Below are 19,573 nucleotides of genomic sequence, written 5' to 3'. Positions count from 1 at the left end.
CAATACACTTAGCACACAGGCTTGTGAAAGCTGAAGTGGGCTTTCTGAGGCCCTTTGGAGGGAACCAGTGAATGGTATAATAGGGAGTATGATTCGTCGGGACAACAAATTCTCGGCTGGGGGGAGGATGTAAGCAGAGTCAGGATGAGCTCTACCCTGACATCTGGTGGCGAGTCATGGTGGGTTGTGGAAAAGAACTTCAGGGGCTGATCTCATTTGCATAGGCACACCCACCCTGCCTAGATGGTCACTTTGGCTGCTGTAGGAGCCCCAGTTTCTCTGTTATTGGGGCAGGAATAAACTGTTATCCTGATTATGTGAATCAAGGACAGTGAACTGTACTTGGCCTTTTGTTATGATGGAGGGACTCACCATCAACTAAGCAGCACTCGCTAGGCAAGGGTCATGGGCTCCAAAACCCAGTGAAGGGAGAGAGGCTGGGGACAGGTATTAATACTTGGTGGCATGGGCCCCGCGGTAAGGGCCCTACATGCTAATTGCACTTCCTCCTCTCTCCACTGTGGAATATCAGAGCTAATTTTGATTCCATTAGGAGTCTAGTTTACAGGCTGCTGAGCTGAATTCACTTTGGGCTAATGGTGCACCAGCACTGAGGTTCCCCTACTACAAGCTGAAATCACTGAGTGTTGTGTTAAGTAGTGGGGGAGCCTGAAGATATATTGCGGAGCAGTCTGCGGGACAGCTGGCAGAGCAGAGCCTCATGGAGAGGTGGGGCAATCAGCTTTGGACCATGTAAGGTGCCCCTTAACCCCCCCACCCCATCTCCACCCATGTTGGGAGGTAAACTTTCGAACTCTGGAGCTGCCCTGACCAGGGACAGAGACTTTTGGGTTGCTGGACTCAAGAACCGAAGGGAAAGGACAGACCCCAATTTGCTTGGGGTGGGTTTTGGCTCATGGGTTGTGTTATGAATCCTGTTGGTGGTGTTTCCCAAACATAAATCCACATTGTTTCTCTCTGCTATTAAAAGGCTTTTTGCTACACTCAGGCTCTGTGCTTGCGAGAGGGGAAGTATTGCCTCTTGGAGGCACCCAGCGGGGGTGATATATATTTGTCCCAGGTCACTGGGTGGGGACTCGAGCCAGTTTTGCATTGTGTTATTGGAATAGAACCCCTAGATACTGAACCCGGCCCTTGCCTTGTTGCTGCCAACTCTGACAGGCAGAAGGGTTACGCTAGCATGGCGTGGTAAAGTGTCCTACCATGGAGGAGAGAATAAGGCTGCTCTCCCCAGAAACCGTTTGCAAAGGCTTTGAGAGTACCTCCAGGAGAGCTTTATGGAGATGTCCCTGGAGGATTTCCGCTCCATCCCCAGACAAGTTAACAAACTTTTCCAGTAGCTGTACTGGCCGTGAATGCCAGGGCAAATTAATCATTAAACACGCTTGCTTTTAAACCATGTATTATATTTAAAAAGGTACACTCACCATAGGTCCCTTCTCCTGCTTGTTTGGGTTGGGAGGGTATTTCAGTCAGGGTGATAAAAAGATCCTGGCTGTTGGGGAGAACGGTGTGCTGTGTGCTCTCCTCAAGCTCGTCCTCCTCCTCCTCATCTTCCCCATCCGCAAAATCCTCAGGCACGGCAGAGAGTACCCCATCGTCGGAGTCCACGGACAGTGCTGGGGTAGTGGTGGTGGCTCCCCCTAGAATTGTATGCAGCTCAGCATAGAAGCGGCATGTCTGGGGCTCTGTCCTGCAGTGTCCGTTTGATTCTTCGGTTTTCTGGTTCACTTGTCTGAGCTCCTTAAGTTTCACACAGCACTGTGTTGTGTCCCTGCTGTAACCTCTGTCCATCATGTCCTTGGAGATTTTTTGAAATGTTTTAGCATTTTGTCTTTTGGAACGTAGTTCTGATAGCACGGATTTGTCTCCCCATACAGCTGTCAGATCCAGGACCTCCCGTTCAGTCCATGCTGGAGTTCTTTTTTGATTCTGGAACTGCATGGTCACCTGTGCTGATGAGCTCGCCGGGCGAAACAGGAAATGAGATTCAAAAGTTCCCGGGGCTTTTCCTGTACACCTGGCCAGTGCATCCAAGTTCAGAGTGCTGTCCAGAGCAGTCACAATGGTGCACTGTGGGATAGCTCCCGGAGGCCAATACCATCAAATTGCGTCCACACTAACCCTAGTTCGAAATGGCGGTGTAGATTTCAGTGCTAATCCCCTCATCGGGGAGGAGTACAGAAATCTATTTTAAGAGCCCTTTATGTCGACAAAAATGGCTTTGTTATGTGGACGGGTGCAGGGTTAATTCGATTTAATGCTGCTAAATTCGACAAACTCGTAGTGTAGACCAGGCCTAAATCATGTCTGATTGTGACATCTGGCCACTTAACATGTGAGCCGCCACCTATTATTGCTGTTTTATTAGACTTAGTTGCCTCTTTAAACTCTCTCAGCACTAGGTACTCAGCATCCTTTCCATGATCAAGAGGTCAGCAATATAACTCTGGTAGTACCTTTGTATTCTGGTGACTCTGGATACAAACTGTTACCTATTTCTCAGTATGGCTCTCTCCACTTAGAAGTTCTAGTTCATTAGAGTCTATGAAAGCTTCCAGGTAAATGATGCCCTCCCACCTCTAGGATCTCAGCTGTCCTTGGTGGGTAATTCAGAGCCAGGTTTAGCACACTGATTTGCTGTCCTCACTATCCCATGGATCTTTGTCATTCCACCAGGTCTCAGTGATCCCCATCATCTCAGGCTCCTTTTCCATTGCCCGGCATTTGAGTTCACCCATTTTGAGACATTAGCTTCTTGTGTTGCTCTATAGACTTTTACTGTTATATTTTTGGCCATGTGTATTTTTCATTTAGTTTCTTTAGCTAACACCTTAATCCTATTCAGAATTTACCTCTGATCTCAATCTGTCCCTGCCCCAGTTTATCTATCATTTCTGTTCTGTCCTTTCCCAGCTACGGAGAGACCTTTGTGTTATAAACATCCCTAGCAGAGATCTTTCTCCAACATGAATGCTCCTTATCCCCTCCCACTAGAATAAATAACCCCCCAAAACCATGTTAGCTGGGCACATCAGCTGTCTGGCTCTCCTTTGGGTAAGTGTGGAACCCTGTTCCCCTTCCAAATGGACTCTGCGCTCCCCCAAAAGTTCCCCACTGCCTGACGTAAAACCCTCCTTTCAGTCACCCTCACCTGGGCTCTGAGATGCCCTCTGGTCTTGCTGGCCATGTGTGTGGAACTGGAGGCATTCCAGGGAAAGCTGCCACAGAGCCCTCTCTTTCCTAGCAATCTAAACATAGCTTCCAGGACCTGTCTCTTACACCTCCCTATCCATGCGAGGAGGGCCGGGCTCCTCCCTTGCCACACCTGTCTGGCAATCTGTCTCGGTGCCTTGCAAGATGTGACACTGTGCTGCCCGTAGGTGAGCAACCACCATCCGCGTTCCTAATGATAAAACCAACTACTGGCACAGCGCGTGTACCACTCACAACCATGGCTCCAGGCGCTGGAGATACCCCCTCCACGCATGATCAAAGACCGGGCTCTACCTCTTCCATAACAAGGTGCCAACTCACGGGGGTGTCCCTCCTTCCATATTACCTTGGCCCCCTGAGATCATAACACCAGTTTCCTCAATAGGAGGGTGGGACCAGGCCGTTCTGATATCACACGTCCTATTAATCCTATCTCTGCTACTTTGATTCTTCAGCTCTGGCTTCCCAGTGCTGCCCCTGCAGTCAGAGCGCCTAGGGACACTCGCCCCAGTGTACACATCCATCCCTGGGCCACCAGGCAAGCTGCCTTGCAACCTGCACTCTGTAGCAGTTGCTCTTATTTTTTCCACTGCAAGTAGAGAGCCATGTGCGCTTTAGTTTCCCAGAATGACTGACAGAGAAGGACAAGTCTCTGACAGAACAGGACAAGTGGCTTGTTTTGTTTTGTTCTTTCCAGATAACATCTCTGCTTTACTGAGCAGCTCTGTGTGCATCGCTGCCGTCTAACAACACAGCAACATTTTTAGGCTTCTCCATATGCAGAATACCTGTCACCCCATCAAAGGTCATGACCTAGAAGTTATACTCTCTATATTTGTGCCTCGCCCAGAATTCTCTCAGTCCACAATGCTCTGCAGTCCTTTCTCCTTCCATTGTACCAGAGTTAAGCATTTCCTATCAGTCTAAACAGCTAATACTATTTAATCAATTGATTAAGGTATTTCTCCTGACAGTGAAATGAAACCTTTCCCTCTGCAGCGATCTCCTACTCACCCAGTGTGAAATGAAGAGTCATAGTCCTCTGGGTTGGAAAATTTGCAGTGGGGAAGGATCATGCCAATAACAGATGTTGCCTAATGTTTAACCATCAGCTGCTATTATTCTATTTGCTTAGTCTGATTGGATTAGGATGTACTTGGGAGCAAAAACTATGGGGGTTTTTTTAAGCAGGCTCCCTAATGCACCATACACCAGATATGTCACTTAGAAAACTGGTGAGCTATATAGCCAGCCCTGTTCTGCAAGAATCTGAAGCCAAGCCACCCTTTGTGATGGCCGTGAGTGGTAGGTTTACAGTGCACTTGTTAGATTTTACAGAAACCTGTAAACTGTCCAAAGGCGCTAGCATCCATGAGCAGCAGTCCTTAGCAAACAGAGAACAGAATGCTACGTGACAGAGGTTACCTGTACCTGAGGTTCTTGGTGATGGTGATTGCATGGTAAGGGCTCAACCTTCAGATCAGTCCACTGGATGCAGCCGAGCTGCAGAAACCGCAGAGGAGCCATCTGCAGCACCTCAATCCTGGGGCAATCTGAGCAGTGCAGGGCTGCTCTAAAAAAACCAAAAAAAATCACCCAAACAGCAATGACCCCCAAAGGGCGACCTGTCAGCCAGGGATTTCTGGAATCATAGAAGATTAGGGTTGGAAGAGACCTCAGGAGGTCATCTAGTCCACCCCCTGCTCAAAGCAGGACCAACACCAACTAAATCATCCCAGCCAGGGTTTTGTCAAGCCGGGCCTTAAAAACCTCTAAGGACGGAGATTCCACCACCTCCCTAGGTAACTCGTTCCAGTGCTTCACCACCCTCCTAGTGAAATAGTGTTTCCTAATATCCAACCTACACCTCCCCCACTGCAACTTGAGACCATTGCTTCTTGTTCGGTCATCTGCCACCACTGAGAACAGCCGAGCTCCATCCCCTTTGGAACCCCGCTTCAGGTAGTTGAAGGCTGCTGTCAAATCCCCCTCACTCGTCTCTTCTGAAGAGAAGAGTTCCCTATGCCCAGTTCCCTCAGCCTCTCTTCATAAGTCATGTGCCCCAGCCCCCTAATCATTTTCATTGCCCTCCCCTGGACTCTCTCCAATTTGTCCATTCCTAATATCCTAATATCCATTCCTAATATCTGATTTGTGTCCATTTATCCTTTTACGTAGGGACTGTGCAGTTTGGCCGATGTACATAGCAGAGGGGCATTGCTGGCACATGATGGCGTATATTACATTGGTGGACGTGCAGGTGAATGAACCAGTGATGGTGTGGCTGATCTGGTTAGGTCTTGTGATGGTGTCGCTGGTGTAGCTATGTGGGCAGAGTTGGCATCAAGGTTTGTTGCATGGATTGGTTCCTGAGTTAGAGTTACTATGGTGCGGTGTGTAGTTGCTGGTGAATAAATAAATGGACACAAATCAGATATTAGGAATGGCAATATACAAAAACCTGTAGGAGAATACTCAACCTCCCTGGACAGACAAGAGCAGATTTAAAGGTAGCCATCCTGCAGCAAAAAAACTTCAGGACCAGACTTCAAAGAGAAACTGCTGAACTTTAGTTCATTTGCAAATCTGACACCATCAGCTCAGGATTAAACAAAGACTGTGAATGGCTCGCCAGCTACAAAAGCAGTTTCTCCTCAACTCAGTGTTCACACCTCAGCTGTTAGAAGAGGGCCTCATCCTCCCTGACTGAACTAACCTTGTTATCCCTAGCCTGATTCTTGCTTGCATATTTATACCTGCCTCTGGAAATTTCCACTACATGCATCCGACGAAGTGGGTATTCACCCACGAAAGCTTATGCTCCAATACATCTGTTAGTCTATAAGGTGCCATAGGACTCTCTGCCACTTTTACAGTTTCTAGTAGCACCCATAAATACTCCACACTACACAAATAAAGGATAACACGCTTCCCTGGCCCCACAGAATTTGCACCCTCCCCCCACAGGCAATGCTGAGAGAGCCAAGGAGCCTGTGTCTATTTGAATCTCCAACAGAATCCAATGTCTACGGCTTGTTTAGTGCAATATGCTGCGTGTGCGCGCGCGTAGGGTTTTAACCCCTGCTTACCATTGCTTAGCTGATTTGTGTCATGTGTGCAGAAAAAGCAACATGTATTTTTCTGCAATCGAAATGGCCTAAAAGCACCTCTGTAGCCACTCACTGCCTGAGTAGGTCACCCCCACCCCCAGTGCCTGGAGGGCTTTGATAGCTGCAGCTCCCACAGCTGTACACACCAGCTGTGAAAATCTTCACCTTCTGCTTCCTGAATAGGCCTGTGGAATGCAGGACCATAAAAGGGGGCAGAGCATCTCTTGCCTGATCCTCAGAATTCAGCAGGGGTGCAAGCGCATCATTATTTCTCATTTGCCTCCTTTGATTTCTAATTAGGGAAGCATCCATTCCGGCCCTGAGCACTCTAGCAATTACTAAACCACAAACCAGGAAACATCAGCCTCCGATCTCTTCCCTGTTCAATGAACAGCCAGTCAACAAAACCCAGAGCAAAGCATCCCCACTGCACCAGGCTCCAACCCCCTCAAACTGGTCAGCAGCCCAAGCTGCGCACCTGGGAGGTCTGCAAACCACAGGGGAGAGGGAATGCATACCAAAGCCTTGAGCTCTTCATGGAAGATAACCAGCTAGCCAAGCCCTGTTTAAATCCTGGTAGCTCCAGTCACCATGGCAGGATGGAACAAACAGGGTGACAATCACACACATTCTTGTCCCAAACCCCTTTAGGTTGTAAGACGTTGGTTCTGGCCCATGAACTGTGCACCAATGCGGAGCACGGGTATCACATGCTCGCAGTGGGACAAATCAATTTCCCCCTAATATTTAAGCTAAACTCCTCCTCCCTTCACTACCAGCCCCAGCTTCTCATCCCGTCCTCCAACACTGGGGGCTTGGCTACACTTGCGAATTACAGCGCATTAAAGGAGACCCAGGCGCACTAGCTCACTACCCGTCCACACTGGCAAGGCATGTAGAGGGCTCTGACTCCACGGCTGGTCCGCTCCTGGTACTCCACCTCGGTGAGTGGATAACGTTTTGTGCATCCCCACTGGAGCACCAGGGCACCAGTGTGGACGCCCTGGTCTGTTATCGCACTCTGATCGGCCTCCAGAAGCGTCCCACAATGCCTATTCTAGCCACTCTGGTCATCACTTTGAACTCTACTGCCCTGCCCTCAGGTGACCAACCATCAGACCTGCCCTTTAAATTCTCTGCGAATTTTGAAAATCCCCTTCCTATTTGCTCAGCCAGGCATGGAGTGCTCTCAGCAAATCTTTCCAGGTGACCATGCCTCCACGCACCAGGCAATCCCCAGGATGGAGTAATGGCAAGGTGCTGGACCTCATCAGTGTTTCGGGGGAGGAAGCTATCCAGTCCCAGCTGTGCTCCAGCCGTAGGAATTATGATACCTTCGGGCAGATATCAAGGGACATGATGGAAAGGGGCCATGACCGGGACACACTGCAGTGCAGGATTAAAGTGAAGGAGCTGCAGAATGCCTACCGCAAAGCCCGCGAGGCAAACAGCCGCTTCGGTGCTGCCCCTGTGACCTGCCCTTTCTACAAAGAGCTGGACACGATACTTGGGGCCGACCCCACCTCCACTCTGAGTACCACCATGGACACTTCAGAGCCCAGTTCAACAAGGCGGGAGGAGGAGGAGGAGCAGCAGCAGCAAAGTGGGAGCGAGGGTGCTGAGGCGGAGGAAGACACCCCAGAATCCCTAGATGCATGCAGCCAGGAGCTGTTCTCAAGCCAGGAGGAAGGTAGCCAGTCGCGACGGCCGGTGCTTGGGGAAGGACAAACACTAGAGGAGGTTCCCAGTAAGCGGCTTTTATTTTGGGAAGGAAGTTATTCGGTACGGGCTCTTGGGGTGAGGAGGGTATGGGCTGCATGCATGCCTAGATGCGGAATAGGGCATTGATGTGCTCTCTCACATCGCGGTAATCGGCCTCAGTGATCTCTTCAGAGGTCTCATCCAGAACTTAGGCAATGCGCTTGCGCAGATTTCTCAGGAGAGCCACTGTGTTCCTTGTCCCAGTCAGGCTAACTTGTCCGCCACTGTGCCAAGAGGGGCAGAGGGGACCATTGCTGCACACAGGCAAGGTGCATATGGGCCAGGGCGGAATCCGCATTGCGGTAGAAGACCCTCCCTTGCTTCCCAGGTCACCCTCAGCAGCGAGATATCTTCCAGGACGAACTCCTGTGGAAAATGTAGGGACAGCGTTCAGTATAGGGGCCCCCTGCCGCTGTTGGCTCTCCCCAAGACACAGAAACCCAGAGGACAGTACAGCCGTGAAACAATCAGTCACGGTTGACCCTGTGATTACTCACCATTTTGGGGCTCCCGTGGGTTATGTGCGCTCGCTTTGGGACAGGCAAATTATGCTATTGTGTAGACTGTGCTTGCCCTTAAGTACGGGGGAATCATTGCTCTGTCTGGTGTGAACAATGCTGCCTCTGTTAAGTGTTGCATTTTGCCTTTACAGAGGCAACCTTGAGATCTCAGCTGTCCATGTTATCACCGGCCGAAAGACCCCAAAGAACCAGAAAGAGGCCACGTAGAAGCAAGGAAGACATGTTGCATGAAGTAATGCAGTATTCAAGTAATGAAAATTGAAAAGTGCAGGAGTGGCGGAACAGTGAAAGGAGGATCCGCCCACAGAATGAGGAGCGCCGGCACAAAAGCGTGGTGCTCCGGCAGCAAAGCATGGATCGGCTGATAAGCATAATTGAGTGCCAAGTGGACTTGATCCAGGTGCTTGTAGCCATGCAGGCGGAGCACTACCGTGCCCGAGCCCCCTGCAGCCCTTGTCCCAAAACACTTTCCCTTGTGCCCCCATATCACCTCCAACCCACTTTCCCCAACATCCGGGTTCTTAACTGCCACCAGCTGCCTCCAACACCTGTAGCTTCACCACCCAGCCCTGGAAACTACGACCCTTACCCACTGCACTCAACCCCCATCTCCATGCAGTATAGCCATCCTGAAGTGCAGCACTCGTTGCACAGCACTCCAGACAGGAAGGCTGAGTATGATAACAGGACATATGCAAATCTGTGACTGTACCGTTCCCCACCCCACCCCCTTGCCCTTTGTTTCCCAAGCAGTTATGTTTCTTTTCAATAAATGGATTTTTTGGCTTTGAAAACATTCTTTATTATTGCATAAAGTAAGAGATACCTTAGCCCAGGAAAGAAACAGGCACTGCAAGTCAGCATAGCAAAACACAGATTCCTACTAACATTGGAACCACTGCACCTTACTCCCATGCAGGGCGCCACACATTACTGGTGGCTTTCAGCCTCAGATTGCTCCCTCAAGGCATCCCTAATCCTTGCAGCCCCGTGCTGGGCCCCTCTAATAGCCCTGCTCTCTGGCTGTTCAAATTCAGCCTCCAGGTGTTGAACCTCCGAGTTCCATGTCTGAGTGAATCGTTCACCCTTCCCTTCACAAATATTATGGAGGGTACAGCATGCGGGTATAACCATGGGCATGCTGTCATCGGCCAGGTCCAGCTTCCCATACAGAGTGCCAGCGGCCCTTTAAACGGCCAAAAGCACACTCCACAGTCATTCTGTTGAACTGCTCCTTGCTGTTGTCAAGGCTCCCTGTGTAGGGTTTCATGAGCCATGGCATTAAAGGGTAAGCAGGGTCTCCAAGGATCACAATGGGCATTTCGACTTCCCCTATGGTGATCTTCTGGTCTGGGAAAAAAGTCCCGGCTTGCAGCTTCCTGAACAGGCCAATGTCCAAAAGATGCGTGCGTCATGCACCTTTCCAGGCCAGCCTGTGTTAATGTCAATGAAACGCCCACGGCGATCCACAAGCGCCTGGAGAACCATAGAGAAATACCCCTTCCAATTAGTGTACTCGGAGGGTAGGTGGGCTGGTGCCAGAATTGGAATGTGTGTGCCATCTATCGCCCCTCCGCAGTTGGGGAAACCCATTTGTGCAAAGCCATCCACAATCTCAACCTGGAGTCACAGTTCTTCTGAGTAGGATGCGATTAATGGCCCTGCAAACTTGCATCAACACGATTACAACGGTCGACTTCCCCACTCCAAACTGGTTAGCGAACAATCGGTAGCTGTCTGGAGTTGCCAGATTGCAAAAGCCACCCACTTCTCCACTGTCAGGGCAGCTCTCAATCTCCTGTCCTTGTGCCGCAGGGTGGGGGGCGAGCTCCTCACAGTCCCATGACAGTGGCTTTTCTCATCCAAAAGCTCTGCAGCCACTGCTCGTCATCCCAGACTTGCATGATGATGTGATCCCACCACTCGGTGCTTGTTTCCCAAGCCCAAAAGCAGCATTCCATGGTGGTAAGCAAGTCTGTGAATGCCACAAGCAAAGTCATGTCATATGCATTACTCGAGTCAATATCATCATCGGAGTCCTCACTGTCACTTTGGATCATAAGGAATAACTCTACTGCCAAACGTGACGTGCTGGCGAGACTCATCAGCATATTCCTCAGCAGTTTGGGACCCATTCCCGCAGACCGAAAGGGAAGACAGAGCACGCAGTACAAAAAACGTTGAAAGATGGCGCCAAATGTGGATGGAAGCACAGGGATTGCTGGGATGCAAACCGATGCATCACAGGGCATTGGGACAGGACCCAGAATGCCCCACGTCCCCCGCCCCCTTCCCACAAGCCACAGCACCAGAATGGGAAGAGGTGCTCTGTGGGATAGCTGCCCATAATGCACTGCTCCCAATGCCACTGCAAGTGCCGCAAATGTGGCCATGCCAGTGCGCTTGTTCCTGTCAGCGCTTTCCCTACTGAGCTCTCCGAAGGGGGTTTAATTCAAAGCACTCTACATCTGCAAGTGTAGCCATGCCCTTGGAATGATTCCCTTCCTTCATTGCTGCCCTGAGGGCTTTTATTCCTTCCCATATCCCAGTAGATGGGATTCCACCCACAACCCAGCCTCCAGCGTGCAGCATGAAAAGCTGTGTTCAGTCGCTCTGAGAGCTGAAAACCTGTTTACTTTCATGCTGGTTATGCTGGTTGCGGTGCATTCTAGTGGAGACACCAGCACTCAGCTTTCAAGAATTAAACCTGTTTTCATCAGCACCAGCAGTCACTTGGATCCAGGTCTGTTTACACTAATTAGGAAAGGGGGTTGAAAAGAACAGCTAGCAATGTGAAGCCAACAGCCATTTCTATTATGCTGCAAATTCTATGTTTCCCCATGCAGGGAGAGTTCGAGCCCTAATGCAATATAATCTGTGTGATAGCAATTTGCTGCTGCCAATAGGAGGCAGCACTGGGAGATTACGCCTGCCCCCCAACATACTGCTCCTCTAGGACATTCTACAGGCCATTATCCTCTGATCCCACTGAGGGCTACCAAAAGAAACTACACCATCTGCTCAAGAAACTCCCTGAAAAAGCACAGGAACAGATCTGTGCAGACACATGCCTAGAACCCCGACCAGGGGTATTCTATTTGCTACCCAAGATGCATAAACCTGGAAATCCCCGACCAGGGGTATTCTATTTGCTACCCAAGATGCATAAACCTGGAAATCCCCGACCAGGGGTATTCTATTTGCTACCCAAGGTGCATAAACCTGGAAATCCTGGACGCCCCATCATCTCAGACATTGGCACCTTAACAGCAGGATTGTCTGGCTATGTGGACACTCTTCTCAGGCCCTACGCTACCAGCACTCCCAGCTATCTTCGAGACACCACTGACTTCCTGAGGAAACTACAATCCATTGGTGATCTTCCAGAAAACACCATCCTGGCCACTATGGATGTGGAGGTCCTCTACACCAACATTCCACACAAAGATGGACTACAAGCTATCCCCAATAATGTCATGGCAAACCTGGTTGCTGACCTTTGTGACTTTGTCCTCACCCACAACTATTTCACATTTGGGGACAATATATACCTTCAAGTCAACAGCACTGCTAATGGGTACCCACATGAGCTCACAACCCTGGGTTTAGCAGGCCAATGCTCAAACCACTGAGCTATCCCTCCCCCATTCAATTCATTACAATTCGTATAGTTGTACTTTGCATGAGTGCTTGGTAGTTGGCAATTCATAACTGTAAGGTGGCTGAGGAGTATGCCTTTCTACCAAAGGGATCAAGGTGCACCCAGCCTCTGTCATGGGGTGTTGCTCTGGAGTGATGCTCTCAGCCACGAGAGTGCACAGCATCCACCACTATGGAACCGGTCTGTGGGACTCTGATTCCTTCGCAGGGACATCGTATTTTTTGTCCACCCGCTTGCACATCAGGGCCACCAAAGCCGGGTTTGCCACACCATCTTAGCTGGGTCTAGGATGGCCTCGTTAATTGGGAGGGTGATTTTGAAAGGAGATGAAGCATGAGGATATCAGTGAGCTGATGGTGCGAGTCTTTAACCTCCTCCAATGGTATGTGGAGGGTGTCCGCCATACTTTTCGTGGTGATGGCATGACCACTTCGTCCAGTGAAGAAGAGGATATGGCCTTAGGTGTTACCTCCTCCTCTGTTTCTCCCTCCTGTTCCTCTATTTCTTGAGGCTCTGAGGCCCCTGGTGCTGTGGCTGAGGGAGCATGTCTGGGAGGTTCTTGGGCAATGTTCGGTGCCCTTGAGGCAAACTGTCTGTGCACTGCCCAGGGGTCCCAGTACAGCAATTGCAGTGGCATAGCACCCAGTGGCGGTGCCCATGGGTGGTGCCCCAGGATGGTGGTGGTGCCATCTGGTGATCCATTCCCAAATCCTGTTAATAGTGGGTCCCATAGGGAGCTTGGGAGGAGTATTGTGAAACTCCTTCTGGCTTGCTATCCAATCCCTCGCTTGGCATTGGAGGGGCATGGCATGATTGCGGGGAGATACCCTCAGTTGGCCATGGCTTGGTGCCATGATCTCGGTACCAAGGAGTGGAGAGTCAAGCTTCCAACACGCTCATGTCACCGGCCTGATGGAATTCCATTGGTACCGAGAGTCCCAGTGTTGGGTATGGACGAGGTCCCCATGTCCCCCCAATGCCACTGGTGATACCAATGTCAGCTTGCGTACCAGGAGCATCTTAGGGCATTCACCCTTGTGTCTCTATACTGAAGATTCAGTGCCCATGCCCAAAGGGTCTGTAGGCCTATCAATGGTCCCCACACACTAACAGTCGCTGTGAGGTGTAGGTGCCAGACGATCTCCGTGCTGAGGATAGCGAGCGAGATGGTGATTGCTTTTGGCTATCCCTGGGCTTGCTGAGGGAACTTCCTGCTCTCTTTTTTGACTTGTGAGAGGAATCCCTGGACCATTTCTTCAACTCACTATCCTTCAAAGTTGAAGGTTGAGGGGAAGACTCACACCAGTCAGCGGGCTGGGGTCAGAGAGCCGCCACCATACAGATGATTTTCTTCCGGCGCTCTGTCCTTGCGGGATCCTGACAGAAGAAACACTACTGTTGGGTATGGCCCTCACCGAGGCAGCGAATGCACTGGGAGCGCTTGTCTGCAACCAGGAATCACCTCGCTGCAAGTGCGATACTTCTTGAAGCCCAGAGAACCAGGTTCCGCAGAAGAACAAAGTCTTTTCTTTCTTCCTTTTTCAGGCATGGCCAAATAAAGAGTCAGAAAGAAGTCATATGGTTTCTAAAAGCTGAAGTTTAACAAACGAAAAGGAGAGTTAACGATCCACTAAATGACAAGTAATGGCTCCATCTCTAGCCAGGGGCAGCTGAGAAGGAACTCAGGGGGGTTCGCCTGCACTGGCTAGCCTTGTGGCACAGCACAGGCGAGACAACACATATGCGGGCCCAACGGACACTGCTTCTGAAGTTCTCCAATCAGCAGCACAGGGCCGCAAATACACCTACAGTGGGGCAATCAAAGGGACACCACTCGAAGAAGAGGATCTGCTTTGAACGGATTTAAAATGGAGCACTATAGCAGAGAGCAATGGCTCTTTATGCCACAATGAAATCAATGTGCCCGTGGCTGTCATTGTAACGAAGGCAAAACTGTAACATGAACAACACTTAAACAAGCACCCAAATGTTTTAATAAATACAAACATTTTAAGAATCAATTCAGCAGGGCTGGCTCAGGCCGATTCATATGCCCGTCTGCTGGTAGAAGAAGCGACCCAAGGGCAGCAGCGAAGTGCAGCTATTTCCGGATGAGGAGCCCCATCCCCACTACATGACTGGCACCGTGCTCAGAAATGCAAATTCCCATCCATGAATTGGGCCTTTCATGGGAACAGCAGCAGCAAATACTCAGGACCTACGCAGCACTTTTAACTGAGGGTCACATCTCACTTTGCAATGGTAAGTAAGGCTCATTATCTTATTCTCGAGAGGGGAAAACTGAGGCACAGTACTGGCAGTCGGCTTGCCCAGGGTCACACAGGCCAAGTCCGTGTCAGAAGTCAGCTCTCCAATGCCCCACACATGCATACACCTCCCAGCTTTCCTACATTTCTTCCCCCTTTTCCCCACCCAATAACTTAGCAAGTTTCAGAAGCTCGGCACAGCCCACCTATCTCCACGTGGCCAGCAAACCTGCTGGCATGCAACAGTACAGTGACAGCAGCAGGGCTGGGGTTAACTGGTTATTTACGATGAAAGCAGCTGATATTCTGTGACGACCCCTTGCTTGTAGGCACAAGGGTGAGTGTTCCCAGGAGGATGCTGCATGAAGTTAAAGAAGCTGTGAGGCCTCTTGTCTGCACAGGGCAAACACAGGAAGAACCCTGTACAGTGAGCGGACTGCAGTCTGTAATGCTTGTATCCTCACATGCGCAAGGCAGTGCTAGCATCCTCAAGGAACTGGGCCCAGACAGACTAAGGGACTTGACCAACATCACACAGAAAGTCTGTGGCAGAGCAGGGAATGGAATCAAGTCTCCCAAGTCTCAGGCTAGTCCCCGGACCACTGGACCATCCTTTCAACACAGATCCCTTCTCCACCCCAGCCCTGCTTAGTGCACCCACCAGGGCTCTTACAGGTATTTTAGTGCCTAACTCCAGACTCCTAAGGTGCAGGAGTTTCCCTTTGGAAGGGAAGAGTGAGCACTGACAGGGCAGCACTGCAGCTCTCAGTGCTTCAACCTGCTTCTCCGTGCTGGGCCTACGAGGGTGCCAGCAGCTCCTTTGCAAAATTACAGACAAATGCACTACAAGTAACTGCACATTAATCCCGCTGACCTTTAAACATCGCAATCACAAAGGAAAAACGTATTTTGAGCATGAACCGCTCGTTCCCTCCAGAGATCTGGGGAGAGTCAAACAGCCTGCTCCAGCACTCTCAGCATGGGCTTTACACCTCCTGAGTTATTAACATAGAGACAGGCAGGCTTCCGCTGGAACACTCGCCTTGCCAGCCATGCCCGATTGTCAGAACCCTACAGGGCGAGCGAACCTCCTTTTTATATTTGTTCATCAGGCCGCTTCATGGCAGCCATTTGTCTCCCGGACAGGAACGGGACACAAACAAATCACAGCTTTACTAGCTCCACTCCGCTGAAGGGACTCCTGCAAACACAGTGTGTAAATCATCCAGAGGAGCAGCACACTGGAGTTTAGAACTGACTGGAGACCAGATCTTAAAAAAATCATTTCAAAAGTGGTTATACCAAGGCAGAGTTAAGATGACGGCTTGGGAGAAATCGCATCTCGCTGCTGCCAAAACCCAAAAGGCAGATGGAGTCAAAGAGATCAAGTGCCCCAAGCGGCAGGGCAAGAGGGGTAAGTGGGGCAATCAGCAGCCAGAACTGCACACCCCACTCCCTGGGGCAGCATGAGCTGACAGGGGCTTGAAGGGTATCTACTGGGGGGAGGGGCAGAACAGAACTGCTGGCCACTGAAAGGGCTCCAGGTCCATTTCCAGGGCACCATGGCAGCTCAGCCAATGAGCTAATCAGCCGCACAGGGCTTCCCTGGGGACATCACAAGGAAAAGGAGTACAGTTGCTCCAGTGTAACAAACCCACAGCTGGCAGCACAGACTGAGCACGAGATGGACGAACGCAAGTACTGCGCGGTCTGCAATACCTCCCATCGGGAGAGGCCCAAAGCACATTATACACCCCAAGGACGACCCTTCCTTTTAGAACTGAGTGATGGCTGCAAAGCATCAGCGCTCCAAGGCAAGGAAGTGGAGAGTTAAGGGCACCACACTTGTGATCCTACTGGCAACGACACACACATTATTGTGATCAGAAATGTAAAGTTCATCGCAACACAACCACCTTAACTCTGACCTACACAATGTTTGCGTGCGGCGGGGGGGGGGGGGGTGTCTTAAAGTATTTGTGGTGTTCTGTTAATAATTTGTGTTATCATAACACCTGAGAGCCCCAGTCACAGACCTGGGTATCTAATTTCTTTAAGGGATCCTGTTACATAGGAAATGCAATATTTTAATGCAACGCTTATAATTGAGGTTTCATGAGAATAATCTATACTTAGATGGTTTAAACAGGAAGAGTCTAACACTATGCATTTATGGCAGAATGATGGGATTTTGTTGATAGGCTCTTCAGGCTGATCAATACTCATGACAGCATCATTATTGCATATAAAACAGGAGTCACGCAGCAATGACTCAAGCTCATCAATTTTGCTTTCCAGAAGGTTTGGCATTGTAATTAGATCTTGTGATCACTAGTGAAAGAACAGCATTTATGAGAGGTCAGAGTTAAGGGGACTGCATTTTGAAGAACTTCAAATTTTGTAAACTCAACTGTAAGGCTGTTTGCGCTATTCTGTGGGCAGTATGAGATTTATTATCTCTTCATCGCTCTGCTTTCAAATACGTGGGCTTTGGAAGTGAGGGAATGGGTAAGTAAAACATGATCAAGAAGTGATTGTAACTGTCTGGGTTTTTTTAAATGAAGTTATTGTTTATTATCAAATTTCCCTTTTGTGCGTGTGAGTGCGCACATGCAGTTAAGTAAAGTCTCAGTGGGTCAGGTGAGTCCTCAAACTTCTAAATTAGACTGAAGAAGAGAGGCATTGCAAAGTTAAGACTCCCAACTCAGTCCTGCCTTCTTTTGCACAGCCCTGACAATATACAGATCACCTAAATTATAAGAAGAAGTAGTATTAACTAGGTCTTATATAGCGCTCTTTATCATAGAATCGTAGGACTGGAAGGGAACTCAAGAGGTCATCTAGTCCAGTCCCCTGCACTCATGGCAGGACTAAGTATTATCTAGACCAGTGATTCCCAAACAATGGTTTGCGACCCCATTTTAATGGGGTCACCAGAGCTGGCTTATACTTGCTGGGGACCAGGGCTGAAGCCCAAGCCCCACTGCCCAGGGCCTGAGGGCTTCAGCCCTCGGCGGTGGGGCTTAGATTACAGGCGCAGGGCTGAAGTCCTTAGGCTTCAGCTTTGCCCTCCCTACCTGCCTGGGGCAGTGGGGCTTCTGCTTTGCCCCCCCCCCCTGCCCCCCCGCCTGGGGCAGTGGGGCTCAGGCAGACTCAGGCTTCTGTCCCCCACCCTGGGGTCGTGTAGTAATTTTTGTTGTCAGAAGGGGGTGGCAGTGCAATGAAGCTTGAGAACCCCTGATCTAGACCATCCCTGACACGTGTTTGTCTAACCTGCTCTTAAAAACCTCCAATGACAGAGATTCAACAACCTCCCTAGGCAATTTATTCCAGTGCTTAACCACCCTGACAGTTAGGAAGTTTTTCCTAACGCCCAACCTAAACCTCCTTGCTGCAATTTAAGCCCATGGCTTCTTGTCCTATCTTCAGTGATTAAGAAGAACAATTTTTCTCTCTCCTCCTTGTAACAACCATTTATGTATCAGTAAATCTCGAAGCACTTCCCAGTCTTTACTGCATTTCACTTCATACCCCTGTATGTTATCTCAGTGTTCATACCCCAGGGTTATCCCAGTGTATGGATGAGATAGATGTTTTGCAAGCATGTTCAAAAAAGGCCATTTTAACATCTTGTGAAGTAAAATTCTCAAAAGCAACTCATTGACTTAGGCGCCTCTGCAACCATTTTCAAAAGAGACGTAATTGAGTGCCTAAATCACCTTTGAAAATGGATGCTTATGATTGCAAGTGACTTAGGAGCTTTTAAACATTTTACCCTCTGTCTCCTAAATCCTGCTGACTTACAGTGAGATATAGGCTCCTAAACCCCTCAGTCACTTTTGAAAATGGGACTTACCAATGCTTTCAAAATGTTACCCTTAATCTCAAAAAGGTCTCAGGCTCATAGACTTTAAGGCCAGAAGAGACCATTGTGATCTAGTCTGACCTCCTGCACATTGCAGGCCATAGGACCTCACCCACCCACTCCTGTAACAGACCCCAACCTCTCCTCAAATCATGATCAAAGTCTTCAAGTTACAGAGAATCAACCATTTACACTAGTTTAAACCTGCAAGTGACCCGTGCTGCAGAGGAAGGTGAAAACCCTCCAGAGTCTCTCTGCCAATCTGACCAATGGGAAATTCCTTTCTGACTCCAAATTTGGCAATCAGTTAGACCCTGAGCATGTGGGCAAGACCCGCCAGGCAGATACTATGGAGAATTCTTTCCAAGGTAATTCAGAGCCCACTCCATCTAGTTTCCCATCTCCAGCCGTAGAGGACTTTTGCGACTAGCAGTTGCCAATGGGCCACATGCCATTGTAGGCTGTCCTATCACACCACCCCCTCCATAAATTTATCGCGCTCAGTCTTGAAGCTAGTTAGGTTTTTTGTCCCCCTGCTCCCCATTCAATTTGATCAACATTTCCAAACCATACTCCAGGTGCCACTGAGATTATTAATGATTTGCACTGCTATAGCACCTGAAGCTCTCAGTCAGGACAGGGGTCTGACTGCGCTAGGTGCTGTACAAACACACATATTCAGAGAGAGTTGCCCCAAAGAGTTTGCCATCCAATCTAAGACAACACTCAGTATGTGGGTGTGATAAATAATCAGACACCAGGACATCGCCTTGTGTTAAGTGTGGTGTAGTCCATTCCATTTTTTAAATAAACGTAAATAAAGAAAAATTTAGCAATAACCCTGAAAATGCAACAGCATGAGAACAGGGAACAATATCACCCTTGTAATGGGTGTATGTTTACAAGCTGAATTCTGAAGAGGCTATCACTCTCCGTAATAAACCACACTTCTGCAGTACAGAGACCCGCAGAGAGAGCCCTGCTTTCTACAGCTCCAACAGTGCAAGCTCCATCACTTGAGCTACAGCTTCACCTTTTATAGAAAGACCCTCTTGAACTTTCTAAGCTGCAAGCAGCCAACACAAGGGGAAGATGCTGACCCACCGACATACCTGCTAAATGGTGCTTCCAATGTCGGCAACCTGACAAAA

The 19,573-nt window shown here is 49.5% G+C and overlaps 1 protein-coding gene across 3 annotated transcripts in view; it reads right to left on the bottom strand.

The window, feature by feature from the left end:
- The window catches only part of MID2 (midline 2), a 329,458-nt gene that overhangs the window by 292,770 nt on the left and 17,115 nt on the right, over window positions 1–19,573 (bottom strand). Inside the window, exon 2 of one of the 3 annotated variants that reach the window (XM_037908993.2) lies at window positions 4,669–4,810. The exons of the other annotated variants lie outside the window; for them this stretch is intronic. The gene's annotated coding sequence lies outside the window, so the exon portion shown is untranslated. The remainder of the gene's footprint in view (window positions 1–4,668; window positions 4,811–19,573) is intronic. 3 annotated transcript variants of the gene reach the window in all.

Source organism: Chelonia mydas, chromosome 9 (genome assembly GCF_015237465.2).
Source record: "Chelonia mydas isolate rCheMyd1 chromosome 9, rCheMyd1.pri.v2, whole genome shotgun sequence".
NCBI classification, from domain to species: Eukaryota; Metazoa; Chordata; order Testudines; family Cheloniidae; genus Chelonia; species Chelonia mydas.
Note: the sequence above shows the minus strand (reverse complement) of the source record. Positions and strands in the feature narration are given on the sequence as shown.